The sequence below is a fragment of the Arachis hypogaea genome, chromosome 3 (genome assembly GCF_003086295.3).
Source record: "Arachis hypogaea cultivar Tifrunner chromosome 3, arahy.Tifrunner.gnm2.J5K5, whole genome shotgun sequence".
In the NCBI taxonomy this organism is placed as follows: Eukaryota; Viridiplantae; Streptophyta; class Magnoliopsida; order Fabales; family Fabaceae; genus Arachis; species Arachis hypogaea.
In genome coordinates, this window is record NC_092038.1 from 98,568,042 (window position 1) to 98,588,130 (window position 20,089).

Below are 20,089 nucleotides of genomic sequence, written 5' to 3' on the forward strand. Positions count from 1 at the left end.
TATTTAGTTGGTGTCTATTGGAAAGTAAAAGCTCCTTATAAATGCTTAGCAACTGAGTTAAGCTCTTGGAAAAATACTAGTACAATAACACTTTTGTATATTGTCTTTAACTTTCGCAAAAAGATTCATTGTTGTTGCAATACTCAATTCACCCCCCCTCTTGAGTAATTGTGCATAGGTTCTACAAGTGGCATCAGAGCTTAACCCTTTGAAAGACTTAACCGTTTAAGGGAAAAGATCATGGCAAGCACAAGCTTTAACAACAACAACACTAGTGAAGGTAACTCAACCGCTAGACCTCCTCTTTTTAGCGGAACAAATTACTCTTATTGGAAAAATAAGATGAGAATTTGGATCCGTTCTCAAGATGTGAGAATTTGGAAAGTGATTGAGAATGGAAATCATATTCCAACAAAGACAACAAGCGCTAAAGAAGGAGAAGTCTCCGTCTCAAAGCAAGTACCGAAAGGAGAAGATGAATATAGTGACGATGATTGGAAGAAAGTGGCAATGAATGATAAAGCCATCAACTTCATTCATTGTGCACTTAACGAGCATGATTATATGAAGATCTCTACATGTGAAACCGCTAAAGAGATTTGGGATAAACTCCAAATCACTTACGAAGGAACCGACCACGTTAAAAAATCAAAGGTATTTATGTTGGTTCATGAATGGGAAAATTTTAAAATGAAAGATGAAGAGAGCATTGAAGAAGCTCTTGAAAGACTCTCCAAGATCTTCAACAATCTAAGCATGCTTGGCACAAAATACAATGATAAACAAATTGTGACCAAGGTGCTTACAAGCCTTACACCAAAATGGAACTCCAAAGTGAACGCCATTGTGGAAGGAAGGCTCTATGATCAACTTACATTCGATCAACTACGAGGTAATCTTCTCACCTATGAAATGACTATGCTAAATAGACAAAAAGGTGAAGAAAGCAAGAAGAAAAGTCTCGCCCTTAAACAACATCACTACAAGAAGAGAGTGATGATAATGAAGAAGACGGAGATGAAGAATTTGCACTCTTATTGAAAAGATTCAATAAGTTTGCAATGAAGAAAAACTTCAAGAGCAAAACAAAGGTACCAAAATGCTATGAGTGTGGAGAAGTTGGACACATCAAACCCAATTGTCCAAAACTACAAAAGGAGGACAAAAACAAGAAATTTAAGAAGAAGGAGAAAGCATACATATCATGGGAGAACGAGGATGAATCCGACTCCGATGACGACGAGGTTGCAAATCTTTGCTTAATGGCAAGCGAAGAAAAGGTTAGTGATGACAACTCCACTTCTTTTAATTTACAAGATGAATATGATGCCTTACTTGAGGTGTACACAAAACTTACCCAAGATTATTCTCTCCTAAAGAAAAAGAATATGGATCTTTTAAAACAAAATGAGATGTTGAAAAACGAGAATATCAATCTTGGAAAAGATAAGTGTAGCACAAGTAGTGATCCATACAAATCTTGTAAAATGCATGAAAATGAAATTACAAATCTTAAGAACACTTTAGCTAAGTTCAATGAATCTTCAAAGAACTTAGATAAAATGTTGAAAAACCAAAAGCATGTTCATAATAAGGAAGGTTTAGGTTTTGAAAAAGGAAAATTTAAAAATGCTAAAACTCCTATTAGGCAACCGCAAGCCCAAAAGGCAAGCATGCCTAAAAGGAATGAAGCCTTTAAACATCCTCCTCAACATGCTTCATTTAGAAATTATAATCACAATGCATATAGATCAAAAGATGTTGCATTTAGGAAACAACCTAGGCAACCATTTAGAAACATGCATAGGATGCATAATCCAAATGTCATATGTCATTATTGTAATAAAGTAGGTCATATAGCACCCGTATGCTTTACTAGAATTAAACATATAAACTTTCGTAGTCAAGATACGAGATGGGCACCTTATGGGCATTATGCTCATACTAACCATCAAGGACCCAAATTCACTTGGGTACCTAAATCCCAATTTTAATTGTTTTGTAGGTACGTGTTGGAGCTAAGGATACAAATTGGTATGTTGATAGTGGATGCTCCAAACACATGACCGGCGATGAATCAAAGTTCACCGCAATAGAGTCTACAAACGGAGGAAACGTGATCTATGGAGACAACAACACCGGCAAAGTAATCGGCGTTGGAAAAGTTGGTAAAAATTCTTCTACCTCCATAGATAATGTTATACTTGTCAAAGGTCTCAAACATAATCTCATTAGTGTTAGCCAACTTTGTGACAAAGGAAACTTAGTCACCTTTGATTCAAAATGTTGTTTGATAAAAAGGCAAGACACTAATGAAATTGTGCTAATTGGGCACCGTGTTGACAATGTATACATGATTAATCTAAATGAAGTTTCCTCAAATGATGTGAAATGCCTTGTTAGTAAAAATGATGAAACTTGGTTATGGCATCGTAGAGTAGCTCATGCTAACATGGACCATCTTAGCAAGTTGGTCTCTAAAGAGTTAGTAATTGGCTTACCAAAGCTACGTTTTGAAAAAGACGTCCTTTGCGACGCATGTCAAAAGGGAAAACAAGTAAAGGCCTCTTTTAAATCCAAAAACATTGTTTCAACAACAAGGCCATTACAACTTTTGCACATGGATTTATTTGGTCCTTCTAGGACTATGAGCTTTGGTGGCAATTACTATGCTTTAGTTATTGTTGATGATTACTCTCGATTTACATGGACCTTGTTCCTAGCAAACAAGAGTGATGCATTTCGAGCATTCAAAAGATTAGCCAAAGTTATTCAAAATGAAAAGAATTTGCATATATCATCTATTAGAAGTGATCATGGTGGAGAATTTGAAAACAATCTTTTTGAAACTTTTTGTGAAGAAAATGGCATTGAGCATAATTTTTCCTCTCCTAGAACACCACAACAAAATGGTGTGGTTGAAAGGAAAAATCGTCATTTAGAAGAAATGGCGAGAACTATGCTCAATGAGGCTAATATTCCTAAGTACTTTTGGGCGGATGCGGTTAGTACCGCGTGTTATGTTATGAATAGGATTATCATTCGACCTATTCTTAAGAAAACACCGTACGAATTGTACAAAGGAAGAAAGCCAAATATTTCCCACCTTCACGTCTTTGGTTGTAAATGCTTTATTCTAAATAATGGAAAAGATAACTTAGGTAAATTTGATGCTAAGGCTGATGAAGGAATCTTCTTAGGCTACTCTTTAACTAGCAAAGCTTTTAGAGTATATAATAAACGCATCATGACTATGGAAGAAAGTATTCATGTCGCTTTTGATGAAACTAACCGTTGTTGTGCTAGAAAAGATTTTGATGAAAATGTAGAAAACTTTGATTCACTAAATTTGAATGGTGAAGACAAAGAAAAAGATTTAAATGAAGCCTCTACAAGCTCAACAAAGGATAGTGTTCAAGTTGAAGAAATTGAACCATCACAAGCACAAATAAATGCACTTCCAAAGGATTGGAGTACTTCAAAGGATCATCCTCTAGACAACGTCATTGGTGATGTTTCGAAAGGGGTAACAACTCGATCCACTTTTAGAAATTTATTTGCATATAGTGCTTTTGTTTCTCAAATTGAACCATCTACCATTGAGTCCGCAATTGATGATGAACATTGGGCTATGGCAATGCAAGAGGAGCTTAACCAATTCAAACGAAATGACGTTTGGGAATTGGTGCCTAAACCAAGTAATCAAACAATTGTAGGAACAAAATGGGTTTTAGAAATAAACTCGATGAAAATGGTACAATTGTTAGAAACAAAGCTAGATTAGTAGCTAAAGGTTATAATCAAGAGGAAGCATTGATTATGACGAAACTTATGCTCCCGTAGCTAGATTAGAAGCAATTAGGATGTTACATGCTTTTGCATCCTCTTATAACTTCAAACTTTATCAAATGGATGTTAAGAGTGCCTTTCTTAATGGTTTCATTCAAGAAGAAGTATATGTTGAACAACCTCCCAGTTTTGAGGATTATGAAAATCCTAATCATGTTTTTAAACTCAAGAAAGCTCTTTATGGTCTTAAACAAGCTCCAAGAGCTTGGTATGAACGTTTGAGCAAGTTTTTAATAGAAAAGGGTTTTAGAAGAGGAAGGTTGATACAACTTTATTTATCTTGATTGAAAACAAAAATATCCTTTTGGTACAAGTTTACGTCGATGACATAATATTTGGTTCAACTAACGAATCACTTTGCAAGTTTTTCTCAAACCTCATGCAAAGTGAATTTGAAATGTCCATGATGGGCGAACTCAACTTCTTCCTTGGTCTTCAAATCAAACAAGGAAAAGAAGGAACTTTCGTTAGCCAAACCAAATATTGCAAGGAATTGCTCAAAAGATTTGGAATGGACAATGCTAAGGCAATGGACACACCAATGAGCACTACTTGCTACCTTGACAAAGATGAACAAGGTAAAAGCATAGATGTAAAGAAGTATAGAGGCATGATAGGATCATTACTTTATCTAACGGCAAGTAGGCCAGATATCATGTTTAGTGTATGCATGTGTGCGAGATACCAAGCTAATCCTAAGGAATCTCACTTAAGTGCAGTGAAAAGGATTATGAAGTATCTCATAAGAACATTAAATGTTGGATTGTGGTATCCGAAAGGATCCACTTGTGATTTGATTGGTTATTCCGATTCCGATTTTGCCGGTTGCAAATTGGATAGGAAAAGCACTAGCGGCACTTGTCACTTGCTAGGAAACTCTCTTGTTTCATGGCATAGTAAGAAACAAGTAAGTGTAGCCTTGTCTACCGCCGAAGCCGAGTATGTAGCCGCCGGTAGTTGTTGCGCCCAAATTTTATGGATGAAACAACAACTTGTGGACTATGGACTCATGCTTGATCATATTCCTATCAAATGTGATAATACTAGTGCAATAAATTTAACCAAGAATCCGGTTCAACATTCAAGAACCAAGCATATTGAGATTAGACATCACTTCATAAGAGACCATGTTCAAAAGGGTGATGTGGTTATTGAATTTGTCGAAACTAGTAAACAACTAGCGGACATCTTCACTAAACCTTTATGTAAAGAAAGTTTTTTTAACATCCGAAATGAACTTGTATCTTGGATTCTAATCTAATATGATTTGTTTGAATTCATTGTATTTATATTGCTATTTTTGTATCTCTTACTAACTTAAGCATTGGAGATATCCAATTAGCCATTGTTTTGTAGGTTTATGAGTTGATGAATGAGTGATTAATCTTGAGGTAGATTGAAGAATTTGAAGATTATAAACAATGGAGGATCAACAAATTGAAGTTTATAATGGTTTAAGTGAGTATATACATGATGGAACTCAAAGGATTGAAGAAAGAACCACCAAAGGATGAAAATTTGGTGATTCTGGGCAAAATGATGCATGTTGCATCGATGCAACCAAGCTTTGCATCGATGCAAAGCACACAACGTGCTATGTGCATCGATGCAAAGCCTATTGCATCGATGCAAACACGACCAAATTGCACAAAAACATGTGAATTTGGCATTTTTGAGCAACAAAACCCCACTTTTTCATCATCTTCAACCTCACAACTCATATCACCACATTCAAACCTCCATAACCTCCAAAACAAGCTCACATATAGCTTCATACAACTCACAAAACTTTGATACCCACTACAAACAAATTACATATTTGAAGTCCCCACATTCTCCTCTACAAAACCCATAAAACAAAATCATCCACAATGCCTAGAATCAAGAGAACCATCAAGAAGTCAAAAGGCTCTTCAAGTGTGGTTCCACCTCCAAATGATCATCCTTTGGCAAGGTACTTTGCTTCTAATGAAGATCTTCAATTCTATGAGGCAAGGCTCGCCGGAAGAAAGGAAATTCCTCCAAGGTATTTGGATCCGACCCTTCTTGTCATTCATAAGTTTGATACTCTTAAGGCTATTCTAGTTCATCAAGGCCTCATGGATTTTGTTCAAATTAAGAGTAAATATTATCCGGATTTAGTTGCCATAGCCTATAGTACACTCATGATTGAGATTGATGAGGAAGATGAATCAAATTTCACATTATTCTTCAAGATAGGAAGAAAGGATTATAGGCTAGATGGTGATGAGTTAGCCACCATTTGGGAGTTGCCAAATCAAGGTGACTTGTTTCAAGGTGGTAAAACCCCAATTGATGAATGGGGTTATTCAAAGGACAATGCCATGCATTTGTTCAACCTTGTACAAGGAGCTCACTCCAAAATTAGTTGCAATTCAATGAGTGCGGAACATAGAACTTTGTTATATCTAGTCACCTATATATTGCAACCTAGAATATCCGGGCAAGCGAATGTAAATGATGAAGATTTGATTGTCATGTGGGCTATGATGAATGGGATTAAGATTAATTGGCCATACTTTATAGTACAACATATGATTAGGCTCAAGATGAAGGATAGGAATGGTGGATTAGGATTCCTTTGCCTATGGTCTAAAGTCTTTGATTATGTTGGTATTGATGTATCAAATGAGATTGCCAAGGAAGTACCACCTCAATCTTATATCAACACTCATCTTCTCAACAAAATGGGAAGAAGAAATGTTGATGAACAAGGTCCTCAAGAGCAAGCTCCTCCACAAGCACCTCAAGCTCAAGAACCACCCTCCTTGGTTGATGTAATGAGAGAATTACAATCCATCAACCAAAACATCCAAAGGATTGAAGTAGAGCATGGTAGGCAACTTGAAGCACTTAATCGTCGTGTGTCTCGTGTAGATCATCGCACGGGTCGCTTGGATGTCGTATTGATGACTTATATGAGCATTTCGGCATCCACCTACCGTATGAAGAGGATAATGATGATGATGAAGACCAAGATTGATTGTCTCCTCTTCATCAAGTCACTTTTTATTGCTTTATGTTTATTTGATTATATGAATTGTTAAACTAACTCCTAGTAAGCTAAGGATTTCTATTATGGTTTAAATACTTTGATATTTCCTTCATAATTTTGTTTAATGATTAATGCTTGTATGCTTATTTGGTGAATAACTCAAAATAGGCTTGGTACCCCTATTTTAAGTTAATGTGCATGCTTTGATATATTTCACTTCTTTAGGGGAAATTATGCATGCTTGTTATATATAAAAAGAGGAAATCAAATTCTTTTTGAAAGGGGGAATATCTCATCCTTGAGATTAATAGAGAAATTGAACTTAAAAAAAAAATTTTCATTGTTTTATGCATGCTTCTATGACACACTTCAAACTCCTTTCTTTTTGATAATGTCAAAAGGGGGAAGAGAAGTTTGAGGATATTTGAAGTTTTGAACTTTTGAAACAGAAGAAGTTTGAGGATTTGAAAAGAAGAAATAAGTTTGCGAAACAATGATTTCAAAAAGACTTCCGCTAAGCAAAAACTTTGATATCTAAAACGTTTTCTTTGATAAACGCCCTTTAAGGGAACAAATGCACATATTTAGGGGGAACTCCTGCAAAAATTTTTTTTGTGAAGTCTTCTCCAAAGCTTTCTATAAAACAAAGTGCATTATTGTTGCTTTCAAAATCATTTATAAATGCATATCCTCAAAATTGGTTTGTCATTATCAAAAAGGGGGAAATTGTAAATCATGTTGCTTGTATGCGAAGTTTGTATTCGTAGGTTTTGATGAATGACAAACCAACAAACGACATGAAAGACAAACCAACAAACAACTTGAATGAACAAGCATGTTGAAAGATCAACCAACATTCAACGTTGAGGAATGAAGAGTTGAAAGCAACACAACAACAACAAGAAACTCAAGTCCACAACATTTGAAGACAAGTATAGTGTCTTAGGACTTAGGTAACTTCTTGTTAAGAACCAATTGCTAAATCTCTCAACACACACTCACAAAATGTTTTGATTATCATATCATATGCACATCTTGCAATTCGATGCTAGCCAAATGGTTTAAAACTTGTTTTCAAAGGTACAAAAGCATAGGAATTGACTCCAACAAGTTTGAGATCAATCCTAAGTATTTTGAAGTGATTTTAAGCCATTCTTTAAGGTTTGCATCGATGCACACTCATCTTGCATCGATGCAAAGCATGCAACGACTTGTTGCATCGATGCAAAGATGTTTGCATCGATGCAACCTAGCTGAAAATTCAAATTTCAGCTTCAAAGACACATTTGCATCGATGCAAAGTGTTATGCATCGATGCAAATGATTCAAAAACATAAAAAACGGCTAGTTTTGACAAAAAGGCTCCATCCCACTAACTCCCCAACGTTTCTAAGGTTTGGGGAGTCTATAAATAGATGGATTGAAGCCTTATTTCATATACTTCAGTATTTTCAAACTATCTTGTTATATTCCTTCATTCTACACATTTTTTAAGGTGTTATAATACACAATTTGAGAGAGCAATATCAATTGGTTCAATAGTGCTAAACTTGTAATCATACACTCTTCTAGAGAGTACTCATTTCATCTCAACAATTCTTTGAGAATTGTTTTCTTGTACACTTTGTAAATTGGAGTGTGATCTCCAAGGTTGAGTCAAGAGTTATAAACACTATAGTCGGTGAGGATACCAAAGAGGTATACTAAGTACTCAAGGCAAATCTTAGAGAAGGTATCTCTAAGTGGAGTGGGTTAGTATACGAGTGGTGATCATATACCGTGAGGTGTTAGAAACTAAGGACTCGGATTGTAAAAGGTTTTGCGCGAGCACCTTGAAGCTTAGCAATAGTGGAACTTCTCAATTGCGATTGAGAAAGAAAGTGGACGTAGGACAAGGATTGTGCCGAACCACTCTAAATAGCGTTTGCATCTCTCCAAACTCATCTCTTCAATATTATTGTCTTTTACCTTTGAGCAAATAAATTGTGATCGAAAAGTAGCTTCGTAAGTACTTAAGGAGTAGCTTAAGTCCGATTGGTGAAAAGCTTGATCAATTTATTTGAGTTGGTGTCTATTGGAAAGTAAAAGCTCCTTATAAATGCTTAGCAACTGAGTTAAGCTCTTGGAAAAATACTAGTACAATAACACTTTTGTATATTGTCTTTAACTTTCGCAAAAAGATTCATTGTTGTTGCAATACTCAATTCACCCCCCTCTTGAGTAATTGTGCATAGGTTCTACACAATGGGACTAGTCAGAAGAAAGGAGTTCTTGAGATTAACACTCTGAATGCCATTTTGGCTCAGAACAAAATATTGACTCAACAAGTCAATATGATTTCTCAAAGTCTGTCTGGAATGCAAAATGCACCAAGCAGTACTAAGGAAGCTTCATCTGAAGAAGAAGCTTATGATCTTGAGAACCCTTCAATGGAAGAGGTGAATTACATGGGAGAACCCTATGGAAACACCTATAATCCTTCATGGAGAAATCATCCAAATTTCTCATGGAAGGATCAACAGAGACCTCAACAAGGTTTCAATAACAATAATGGTGGAAGAAATAGATTTAGCAACATCAAGCCTTTTCCATCATCTTCTCAGCAACAGACAGAGAGTTCTAAGCAGAACACCTCTGACTTAGCAACCATGGTCTCTGATCTAATCAAAACCACTCAAAGTTTCATGAATGAAACAAGATCCTCCATTAGAAATTTGGAGGCACAAGTGGGCCAGCTGAGCAAAAAAATTACTGAACTCCCTCCTAGTACTCTTCCAAGCAATACAGAAGAAAATCCAAAAGGAGAGTGCAAAGCCATCAACATGGCCGAATTTGGAGAGGAGGAAGAGGTAGTGAACGCCACTGAGGAAGACCTCAATGGACGTCCACTGGCCTCCAATGAGTTCCCCAATGAGGAACCATGGGAATCTGAGGCTCAAAATGAGACCATAGAGATTCCATTGGACTTACTTCTGCCATTCATGAGCTACGATGAGTATTCTTCCTCTGAAGAGGATGAGTATGTCACTGAAGAGCAAGTTGCTAAATACCTTGGAGCAATCATGAAGCTAAATGACAAGTTATTTGGAAATGAGACTTGGGAGGATGAACCCCCTTTGCTTACCAAAGGACTGGATGACTTGTCTAGGCAGAAATTACCTCAAAAGAGACAAGATCCTGGGAAGTTTTCATTACCTTGTACCATAGGCACCATGACCTTCAAGAAGGCCTTGTGTGACCTAGGGTCAAGTGTAAACCTCATGCCTCTCTCTGTAATGGAGAAGCTAGGGATCTTTGAGGTGCAAGCTGCAAAAATCTCACTAGAGATGGCAGACAACTCAAGAAAACAAGCTTATGGACTTGTAGAGGATGTTCTGGTAAAAGTTGAAGACCATTACATCACTGCCGATTTCATAGTCCTAGAGACTGGGAAGTGCATGGATGAATCCATCATCCTTGGCAGACCCTTCCTAGCCACAGCAAAGGCTGTGATTGATGTTGATAGAGGAGAATTGATCATTCAAGTGAATGAAGAATCCTTTGTGTTTAAGGCTCAAGGATATCCCTCTGTCACCATAGAGAGGAAGCATGAAGAGCTTCTCTCAAAACAGAGTCAAACAGAGCCCCCACAGTCAAACTCTAAGTTTGGTGTTGGGAGGTTCCAACATTGCTCTGAGCATTTCTGAGGCTCCATGAGAGCCCTCTCTCAAGCTACTGACATTAAAGAAGCGCTTGTTGGGAGGCAACCCAATGTTATATTTTATCTATTTTCTTTTGTTATTTTATGTTTTTTGTAGGTTGATGATCATGAGAAGTCACAAAATCAATGAAAAAAGCAAAAACAGAATGAAAAACAGAAAGAAAAACAGCAAACCCTGGAGGAGAGCGTGCTGGCGTTTAAACGCTAGTAAGGCTAGCTGTTAGGCGTTTAACGCCCAGTCTGGCACCATTCTGGGCGTTTAACGCCAGAAAGGGGCACCAGACTGGCGTTAAACGCCAGAAAAGGGCAAGAAGCTGGCGTTAAACGCCAGAAATGGGCACCAGCCCGGCGTTTAACGCCAGAATTGGCTCAAAACGCAATTTTGCATGCCATTTGGTGCAGGGATGACTTTTCCTTGACACCTCAGGATCTGTGGACCCCACAGGATCTCCACCTACCCCACCACTCTCTCTCTTCTTCACCCATTCACCAATCACCTCAACACCTCTTCCCCAAAAACCCTACACCTATCAAATCCCATCTTTCTCTTCACCACTCACATCCATCCTTCATAAAACCCCACCTACCTCACCCTTCAAATTCAAACCATTTTCCCTCCCAAACCCACCCATACATGACCGAACCATAACTCCCCCACTCCTATATAAACCCTTCTTCACTCTTTCATTTTCACACAACCTAAACACCACTTCTCCCTCTTTTTGGCCGAACACAAAGCCATTCCCTTCTTCCTCATTTCTTCTTCTTCTACTCTCTTCTTTCTTCTTTTGCTCGAGGACGAGCAAATCTTTTAAGTTTGGTGTGGTAAAAGCATTGCTTTTTGTTTTTCCATAACCATTTATGGCATCCAAGGCCGGAGAAACCTCTAGAAAGAGGAAAGGGAAGGCAAAAGCTTCCACCTCCGAGTCATGGGAGATGGAGAGATTCATCTCAAGGGTGCATCAAGACCACTTCTATGAAGTTGTGGCCTTGAAGAAGGTGATCCCCGAGGTCCCTTTTTCACTCAAAAAGAGTGAATATCCGGAGATCCGACATGAGATCCGAAGAAGAGGTTGGGAAGTTCTTACCAACCCCATTCAACAAGTCGGAATCTTAATGGTTCAAGAGTTCTATGCCAATGCATGGATCACCAAGAACCATGATCAAAGTGTGAACCCGGATCCAAAGAATTGGCTTACTATGGTTCGGGGGAAATACTTGGATTTTAGTCCGGAAAATGTAAGGTTGGCATTCAACTTGCCCCATGATGCAAGGAGATGAACATCCTTACACTAGAAGGGTCAACTTTGATCAAAGTTTGGACCAAGTCCTCACAGTCATATGTGAAGAGGGCGCCCAATGGAAGAAAGATTCAAGAGGAAAGCCGGTTCAATTGAGAAGGCATGACCTCAAACCCGTGGCTAGAGGATGGTTAAAGTTCATCCAACGCTCAATCATTCCCACTAGCAACCGGTCCGAAGTTACTATAGACCGGGCTATCATGATTCATAGCATCATGATTGGAGAAGAAATAGAAGTTCATGAGGTTATAGCCCAAGAACTCTATAAGGTGGCGGACAAGTCCTCTGCCTTGGCAAGGTTAGCCTTTCCTCATCTCATTTGTCACCTCTGTTATTCAGTTGGAGTTGACATAGAGGGAGACATTCCCATTGATGAGGACAAGCCCATCACTAAGAAAAGGATGGAGCACACAAGAGACCCCTCAAGGGATGCACTTTCCTCCACAAAACTATTGGGAGCAACTAAACACCTCCCTAGGAGAATTGAGTTCCAACATTGGACAACTAAGGGTGGAGCACCAAGAACACTCCATCATCCTCCATGAAATTAGAGAAGATCAAAGAATCATGAGAGAGGAGCAACAAAGACAAGGAAGAGACATTGAGGAGCTCAAGCACTCCATAGGATCTTCAAGAGGAAGAACAAGCCGCCATCATTAAGGTGGACCCGTTCTTTAATTTCCTTGTTCTTTATTTTTCTGTTTTTCGAATTTTAGTGCTTATGTTTATCTATGTTTGTGTCTTGTGATCATTAGTGTCTTAGTGTCTATGCCTTAAAGTTATGAATGTCCTATGAATCCATCACCTTTCTTGAATGAAAAATGTTCTTAATTGAAAAAGAGAAGAATTGCATGAATTTTGAATTTTATAACAGTTTAATTATTTTGATGTGGTGGCAATACTTTTGTTTTCTGAATGTATGCTTAAACAGTGCATATGTCTTTTGAATTTGTGGTTCATGAATGTTGGCTCTTGAAAGAATGATGAAAAAGGAGACATGTTACTGAGGATCTGAAAAATCATTAAAATGATTCTTGAAGCAAGAAAAAGCAGTGAATACAAGAAAAAAAAAGAGAGAAGGAGAAAAACGAAAAAAAAGAGAGAAAAGAAAGAAATAAAGTTGTGATCCAAGGCAAAAAGAGTGTGCTTAAGAGCCCTGGACACCTCTAATTGGGGACTCTAGCAAAGCTGAGTCACAATCTGAAAAGGTTCACCCAATTATGTGAGATGCCAAAACTATTCAGAGGCAAAAAGTTAAAAGCCCCGCTCATCTAATTAATACTGATCTTCATAGATGTTTTTGGAATTCATTGCATATTCTCTTCTTTTTATCTTATTTTATTTTCAGTTGCTTGAGGACAAGCAACAATTTAAGTTTGGTGTTGTGATGAGCGGATAATTTGTACGCTTTTTGGCATTGTTTTTAGTATGTTTTTAGTATGATCTAGTTAGTTTTTAGTATATTTTTATTAGTTTTTAGTTAAAATTCACTTTTCTGGACTTTACTATGAGTTTGTGTGTTTTTCTGTGATTTCAGGTATTTTCTGGCTGAAATTGAGGGACCTGAGCAAAAATCTGATTTAGAGACTGTAAAGGACTGCAGATGCTGTTGGATTCTGACCTCCCTGCACTCGAAGTGGATTTTCTGGAGCTACAGAAGCCCAATTGGCGCGCTCTCAACGGCTTTGGAAAGTAGACATCCTGGGCTTTCCAGCAATATATGATAGTCCATACTTTGCCCAAGATTTGATGGCCCAAACCGGCGTTCAAAGTCACCCTCAAGATTTCCAGCGTTAAACGCCGGAACTGGCACCAAAATGGGAGTTAAACGCCCAAACTGGCACCAAAGCTGGCGTTTAACTCCAAGAAGAGTCTCTACACGAAAATGCTTCAATGCTCAGTCCAAGCACACACCATGTGGGCCCGGAAGTGGATTTTTATGTCATTTACTCATATCTGTAAACCCTAGGCTACTAGTTCTCTATAAGTAGGACCTTTTACTATTGTATTAAGAATCTTTGGACATCTAGTTCTTAGATCATTGGGAGGCTGGCCATTTGGCCATGCCTAGACCTTGTTCTTATGTATTTTCAACGGTGGAGTTTCTACACACCATAGATTAAGGTGTGGAGCTCTGCTGTACCTCGAGTATTAATGCAATTACTATTGTTCTTCTATTCAATTCCGCTTGTTCTTGTTCTAAGATATCACTTGTTCTTCAACTTGATGAATGTGATGATCCATGACACTCATCATCATTCTCACCTATGAACGTGTGACTGACAACCACCTCCGTTCTACCTTCGATTGGGTGAATATCTCTTGGATTCCTGATACACGACGCATGGTTGATCGCCTGACAAACGAGCCAGCCATTCCGTGATATCAGAGTCTTCGTGGTATAGGCTAGAACTGATGGCGGCATTCAAGAGAATCCGGAAGGTCTAACCTTGTCTGTGGTATTCTGAGTAGGATTGAATGACTGAATGACTGTGACGTGCTTCAAACTCCTGAGGGCGGGGCGTTAGTGACAGACGCAAAAGAATCACTGGATTCTATTCCGGCCTGATCGAGAACCGACAGATGGATAGCCGTGCCGTGACAGGGTGCGTTGAACATTTCCACTGAGAGGATGGGAGGTAGCCACTGACAACGGTGAAACCCTTGCATAAGCTTGCCATGGAAAGGAGTAAGAAGGATTGGATGAAGACAGTAGGAAAGCAGAGAGACGGAAGGGACCAGCATCTTCATACGCTTATCTGAAATTCCCACCAATGAATTACATAAGTATCTCTATCTTTATCTTTATGTTTTATTCGTATATCACCCATATCCAGTTGAGTTTGCCTGACTAAGATTTACAAGGTGACCATAGCTTGCTTCGTACCAACAATCTCTGTGGGATCGACCCTTACTCGCGTAAGGTTTATTACTTGGACGACCCAGTACACTTGCTGGTTAGTTGTGCGAAGTTGTAGTGATCACAATTTCGCGCTACCAAGGTCACTAAATTACTAGAGGCTGGGATTATTTATCCTATTTCTGATAGCCCCTGGGTGAGCCCTGTACAAGTTGTCCCCAAGAAGGGAGGCATGACAGTGGTTCATAATGAAAAAAATGAACTGGTTCCTACAAGAACAGTCACAGGGTGCCGTATGTGTATTGACTACAGAAGGCTCAATACAGCCACCAGAAAGGATCATTTTCCTTTACCATTCATAGACCAAATGCTAGAAAGACTAGCTGGTCACGATTATTACTGCTTTTTGGATGGCTACTCAGGTTACAACCAAATTGCAGTAGATCCTCAGGACCAAGAGAAAACAGCATTTACTTGCCCTTCTGGCGTGTTTGCCTACAGGAGGATGCCTTTTGGTCTGTGTAATGCTCCTGCAACCTTTCAGAGATGCATGTTATCCATCTTCTCTGATATGGTGGAGAAATTCCTGGAAGTCTTCATAGATGACTTCTCAGTATATGGAGACTCATTCAGCTCCTGTCTTAATCACCTAGCACTTGTCCTGAAAAGGTGCCAAGAGACTAACCTGGTTTTAAACTGGGAGAAATGTCACTTTATGGTGACTGAAGGAATTGTCCTTGGACACAAAATTTCAAGCAGGGGAATAGAGGTGGATAAGGCAAAGGTAGAGGTAATTGAAAGATTACCACCACCTGCCAATGTTAAGGCAATCAGAAGCTTTCTGGGGCATGCAGGATTCTACAGAAGGTTTATAAAGGATTTTTCAAAAATTGCAAAGCCTTTGAGTAACCTGCTAGCTGCTGACACACCATTTGTGTTTGACACACAGTGTCTGTAGGCATTTGAGGCCCGGAAAGCTAAGCTGGTCACAGCACCAGTCATCTCTGCACCAGATTGGACATTGCCATTTGAACTAATGTGTGATGCCAGTGACCATGCCATTGGTGCAGTGTTGGGACAGAGGCATAACAAGCTTCTGCACGTCATTTATTATGCTAGCCGTGTTCTAAATGATGCACAGAAGAATTACACAACCACAGAAAAAGAGTTACTTGTAGTGGTCTATGCCATTGACAAGTTTAGATCCTATCTAGTGGGATCCAAAGTGGTTGTGTACAATGACCATGCTGCTCTTAAATACTTACTCACAAAGCAGGATTCAAAACCCAGGCTTATAAGATGGGTGTTGCTTCTGCAAGAGTTTGATATAGAAATAAGAGACAGAAAAGGGACAGAGAACCAAGTAGCTGATCATCTGTCCCGAATAGAACCAGTAGCTGGGGCGTCCCTCCCTTCTACTGAGATCTCTGAGACTTTCCCAGATGAGCAACTCTTTGCCATTCAGGAAGCTCCATGGTTTGCATATATTGCAAATTATAAAGCTGTGAGGTTCATACCCCAGGAGTACAGCAGAGTGCAAAGAAAGAAATTAATTTCAGATGCCAAGTACTACTTCTGGGATGAGCCATATCTCTTTAAGAGATGCGCAGACGGAATGATCCGCAGATGTGTACCCAGAGAAGAAGCACAAAGGATCCTATGGCACTGCCATGGATCACAGTATGGAGGACATTTCGGAAGTGAGCGAACAGCCACTAAAGTCCTCCAATGTGGCTTCTACTGGCCTACTCTCTATAAAGATGCCCGAGAGTTTGTGCGTAACTGTGACATTTGCCAAAGAGCTGGTAACTTGCCTCATGGATATGCCATGCCTCAACAAGGGATATTAGAGATTGAATTGTTTGATGTATGGGGAATTGACTTCATGGGTCCATTCCCACCATCATACTCAAACACTTACATTCTGGTGGCAGTGGACTATGTATCTAAGTGGGTAGAAGCAATTGCTACGCCCACTAATGATACCAAGACCGTGCTGAAATTCCTCCAGAAACACATCTTCAGCAGGTTTGGTGTTCCCAGAGTACTAATCAGTGACGGGGGCACTCATTTCTGCAATAAACAGTTATACTCTGCTATGGTAAGATATGGAATTAGCCACAAAGTGGCAACTCCGTATCATCCACAGACAAATGGGCAAGCTGAAGTCTCTAATAGAGAGCTAAAAAGAATCCTAGAACGGACTGTGATAGCCCGAAGAAAGGATTGGGCAAAGAGTTTGGATGATGCTCTGTGGGCATATAGAACAGCATTTAAGACTCCTATAGGAATCTCTCCATACCAACTAGTGTATGGGAAGGCCTGTCATCTGCCCGTGGAACTGAAATATAAAGCCTACTGGGCAACCAGATTCCTAAACATGGATGCTCAGTTAGCTGGTGAAAAAAGATTGCTCCAGCTAAATGAGCTAGAGGAGTTCAGACTCAATGCCTTTGAAAATGCAAAAATTTATAAGGAAAAGGCAAAGAAGTGGCATGACAAGAAGTTGTCATCCAGAGTCTTTGAGCCAGGACAAAAAGTTCTGCTCTTCAACTCTAGGCTCAGATTGTTTCCAGGAAAACTTAAATCCCGGTGGAGGGGTCCGTATTTGATTACAGGAGTGTCACCATATGGATATGTTGAGCTTCAGGATATTGATTCTGACAAAAAGTTCATTGTTAATGGACAGAGAATCAAGCATTATCTTGAAGGCAATTTTGAGCAGGAATGCTCAAAATTGAGACTTGAGTGATTCTCAGTAAAGGTCCAGCTAAAGACAGTAAAGAAGCGCTTGCTGGGAGGCAACCCAGTCATTAGCAGGTTATATGTTTTGTTTTTACAAAGGCAAGCATCAAAAATGAAGGAATTCACAGAGTTACAGAAGGATTCAGTGCAAAAAGCAGAGAAAAAGAGCTTACTGGTGAAAAAACGCCAGTAAGGGGTACTTTGGGCGTTAAACGCCAGAATGGGCACCATTCTGGGCGTTTAACGCCAGGTGTGCAGCATCCTGGGCGTTTAGCAAAACGCCCAGTGATAAAGGGAATTCTGGCGTTTAACGCTAGCCAGGGCACCTGGCTGGGCGTTAAACGCCCACAATGGGCAACAAATGGGCGTTAAACGCCAGAATGGATGCCATTCTGGGCGTTTAACGCCAGAAAGGTGGGGGACCAAGATTTTGCTTTCCGATCAAATTTTTTTCAAACTTTCCTTTTCTTACCCATACTTTTCTCAATAAACACATCTCAACCTTTCATCATTCACTTTCAAATCTTCAAAAATCAAAATCATTCTTCAAATCTCTCTCAAATCAATCCCAAATCTTATTCAAAAACTCACCCTTCTCTCAAATTCTCTCCATATCTTCTCAAAATCTATCAAGATCATGGCTCCTAAGGGAAAACAAACCAATTTATGAGGAAAGAAAGAGAATAATCCAAAGAATCTTTGGAATCAAGAGAAGTTCTTAACCAAAGAACATGAAGACCATTATCACAAAATAATGGGTCTGAGGTCAGTGATCCCGGAAGTTAAATTTGATCTGAAAGAAGATGAATATCCGGGGATCCAAGAGCAAATTCGAAACAGAGGATGGGAAGTTCTAACCAATCCTGAGATAAAGGTTAGAAGAAATATGGTTCAGGAATTCTACTCAAATCTGTGGCTAACAGATAAGCAGAGAATGACTGGAACTGCTTACCATACCTATAGAACCATGGTCAGAGGGAAAGTTATGTACTTCCATCTGGACAAAATAAGAGAAATCTTCAAATTGCCTCAACTGCAGGATGATCCTGAATCCTTTAATAGGAGAATGGTGAGAGCAGATAAAGGGTTGGATCAAGTTCTAGAGGACATATGCCTCCTTGGAACTAAGTGGATAACCAATCCAAAGGGTGTCCCAAACCAACTCAAGAGGGGAGACCTCAAACCAATTGCAAGAGGTTGGCTAGACTTTATTGGGCGTTCCATATTGCCCACTAGCAACCGTTCTGAGGTCACTATCAAGAGAGCAGTGATGATTCATTGCATTATGCTTGGAAAAGAAGTGGAGGTTCATCATGTGATTGCTTGTGAGATCTACACAATTGCAAATAAGAATTCCACTGAAGCCAAACTAGCTTACCCAAGCTTGATCTCCTTGCTCTGTAAAGAGGCTGGGGTAAAGATGGGAGTAGATGAATTCATACCCATTGAACATCCAATCACCAAGAAGTCAATGGAAGGACAAATGCAAGACAACTCTATCAAAAGGAGGGCGCAGGAGTTCCTCCCTGAATTTCCTGAAATTGGCTACTAGGCCAGCCTAGAAGCATCTATCACCAAGTTGCAAGAGACTATGGAGCAACTTAAGGAAGAACAGCAGAATCAGAACTGCATGCTCTGCAAATTGCTGAAGGAACAAGAGAAGCAGGGGCGTGAACTCCAAGAGCTGAAACGCCAGAAATTCTCCTCTCAATTTAAGGGAGCATCCACTTCTCAAAATCAAGGTTGTTGAGTTCTAACTCTGTGAAAACCTCTATCATTAGGAGCCTATTTAAAATTTTTTTTGTTTTCTTTTGTTTTTAGTCTCATCTTATATCTATTTTTGAGTCTTGTTCTTAATTCATAATTAATAAAATTTAAAATTCATGTCTTAAAGCTATGAATGTCCTATGAATCCATCACCTCTCTTAAATGAAAAATGCTTCAATCACAAAAGAACAAGAAGTACAGGATTTCGAATTTATCTCTGAAACCAGTTGAATTAGTTTGATGTGGTGACAATACTTTCTGTTTTCCGAATGAATGCTTGAACAGTGCATATGTCTTTTGAATTTGTTGTTTTAAGAATGTTAAAATTGTTGGCTCTTGAAAGAATGAGGAAAAGGAGAACTATTATTGAGGATCTGAAAAAATCATCAAATTGATTCTTGAAGCAAGAAAAAGCAGTGATTCAAAAAAAAAATGAAAAAAAGAAAGAAAAGAAAGAGAAAAAGAAAAAAAAGAAAGAAAAGAAAGAGAAAAAGAAAAAAAGAAAGAAATAAAGTTGTGATCCAAGGCAAAAAGAGTGTGCTTAAGAACCCTGGACACCTCTAATTGGGGACTCTAGCAAAGATGGGTCACAATCTGAAAAGGTTCACCCAAGTATGTGTCTGTGGCATGTTTGTATCTGGTGGTAATACTGGATGACAGAGTGCTTTGGGCCACAGCTAAGACTCATACACTAGCTATGTTCAAGAATCATTATACTTAACTAGGAGAATCAATAACACTATCTGAGTTCTGAGTTCCTATAGATGCCAATCATTATGAACTTCAAAGGATAGAGTGAGATGCCAAAACTGTTCGGAAGCAAAAAGCTACTAGTCCCGCTCATCTAATTG

The 20,089-nt window shown here is 39.0% G+C and overlaps 1 pseudogene; it reads left to right on the top strand.

Moving 5' to 3' along the window:
• LOC140183529 (uncharacterized) overlaps positions 1-19,608 on the top strand; it is a 45,394-nt pseudogene extending 25,786 nt beyond the window's left edge.
• The last annotated feature ends 481 nt before the right edge of the window (positions 19,609-20,089 follow it).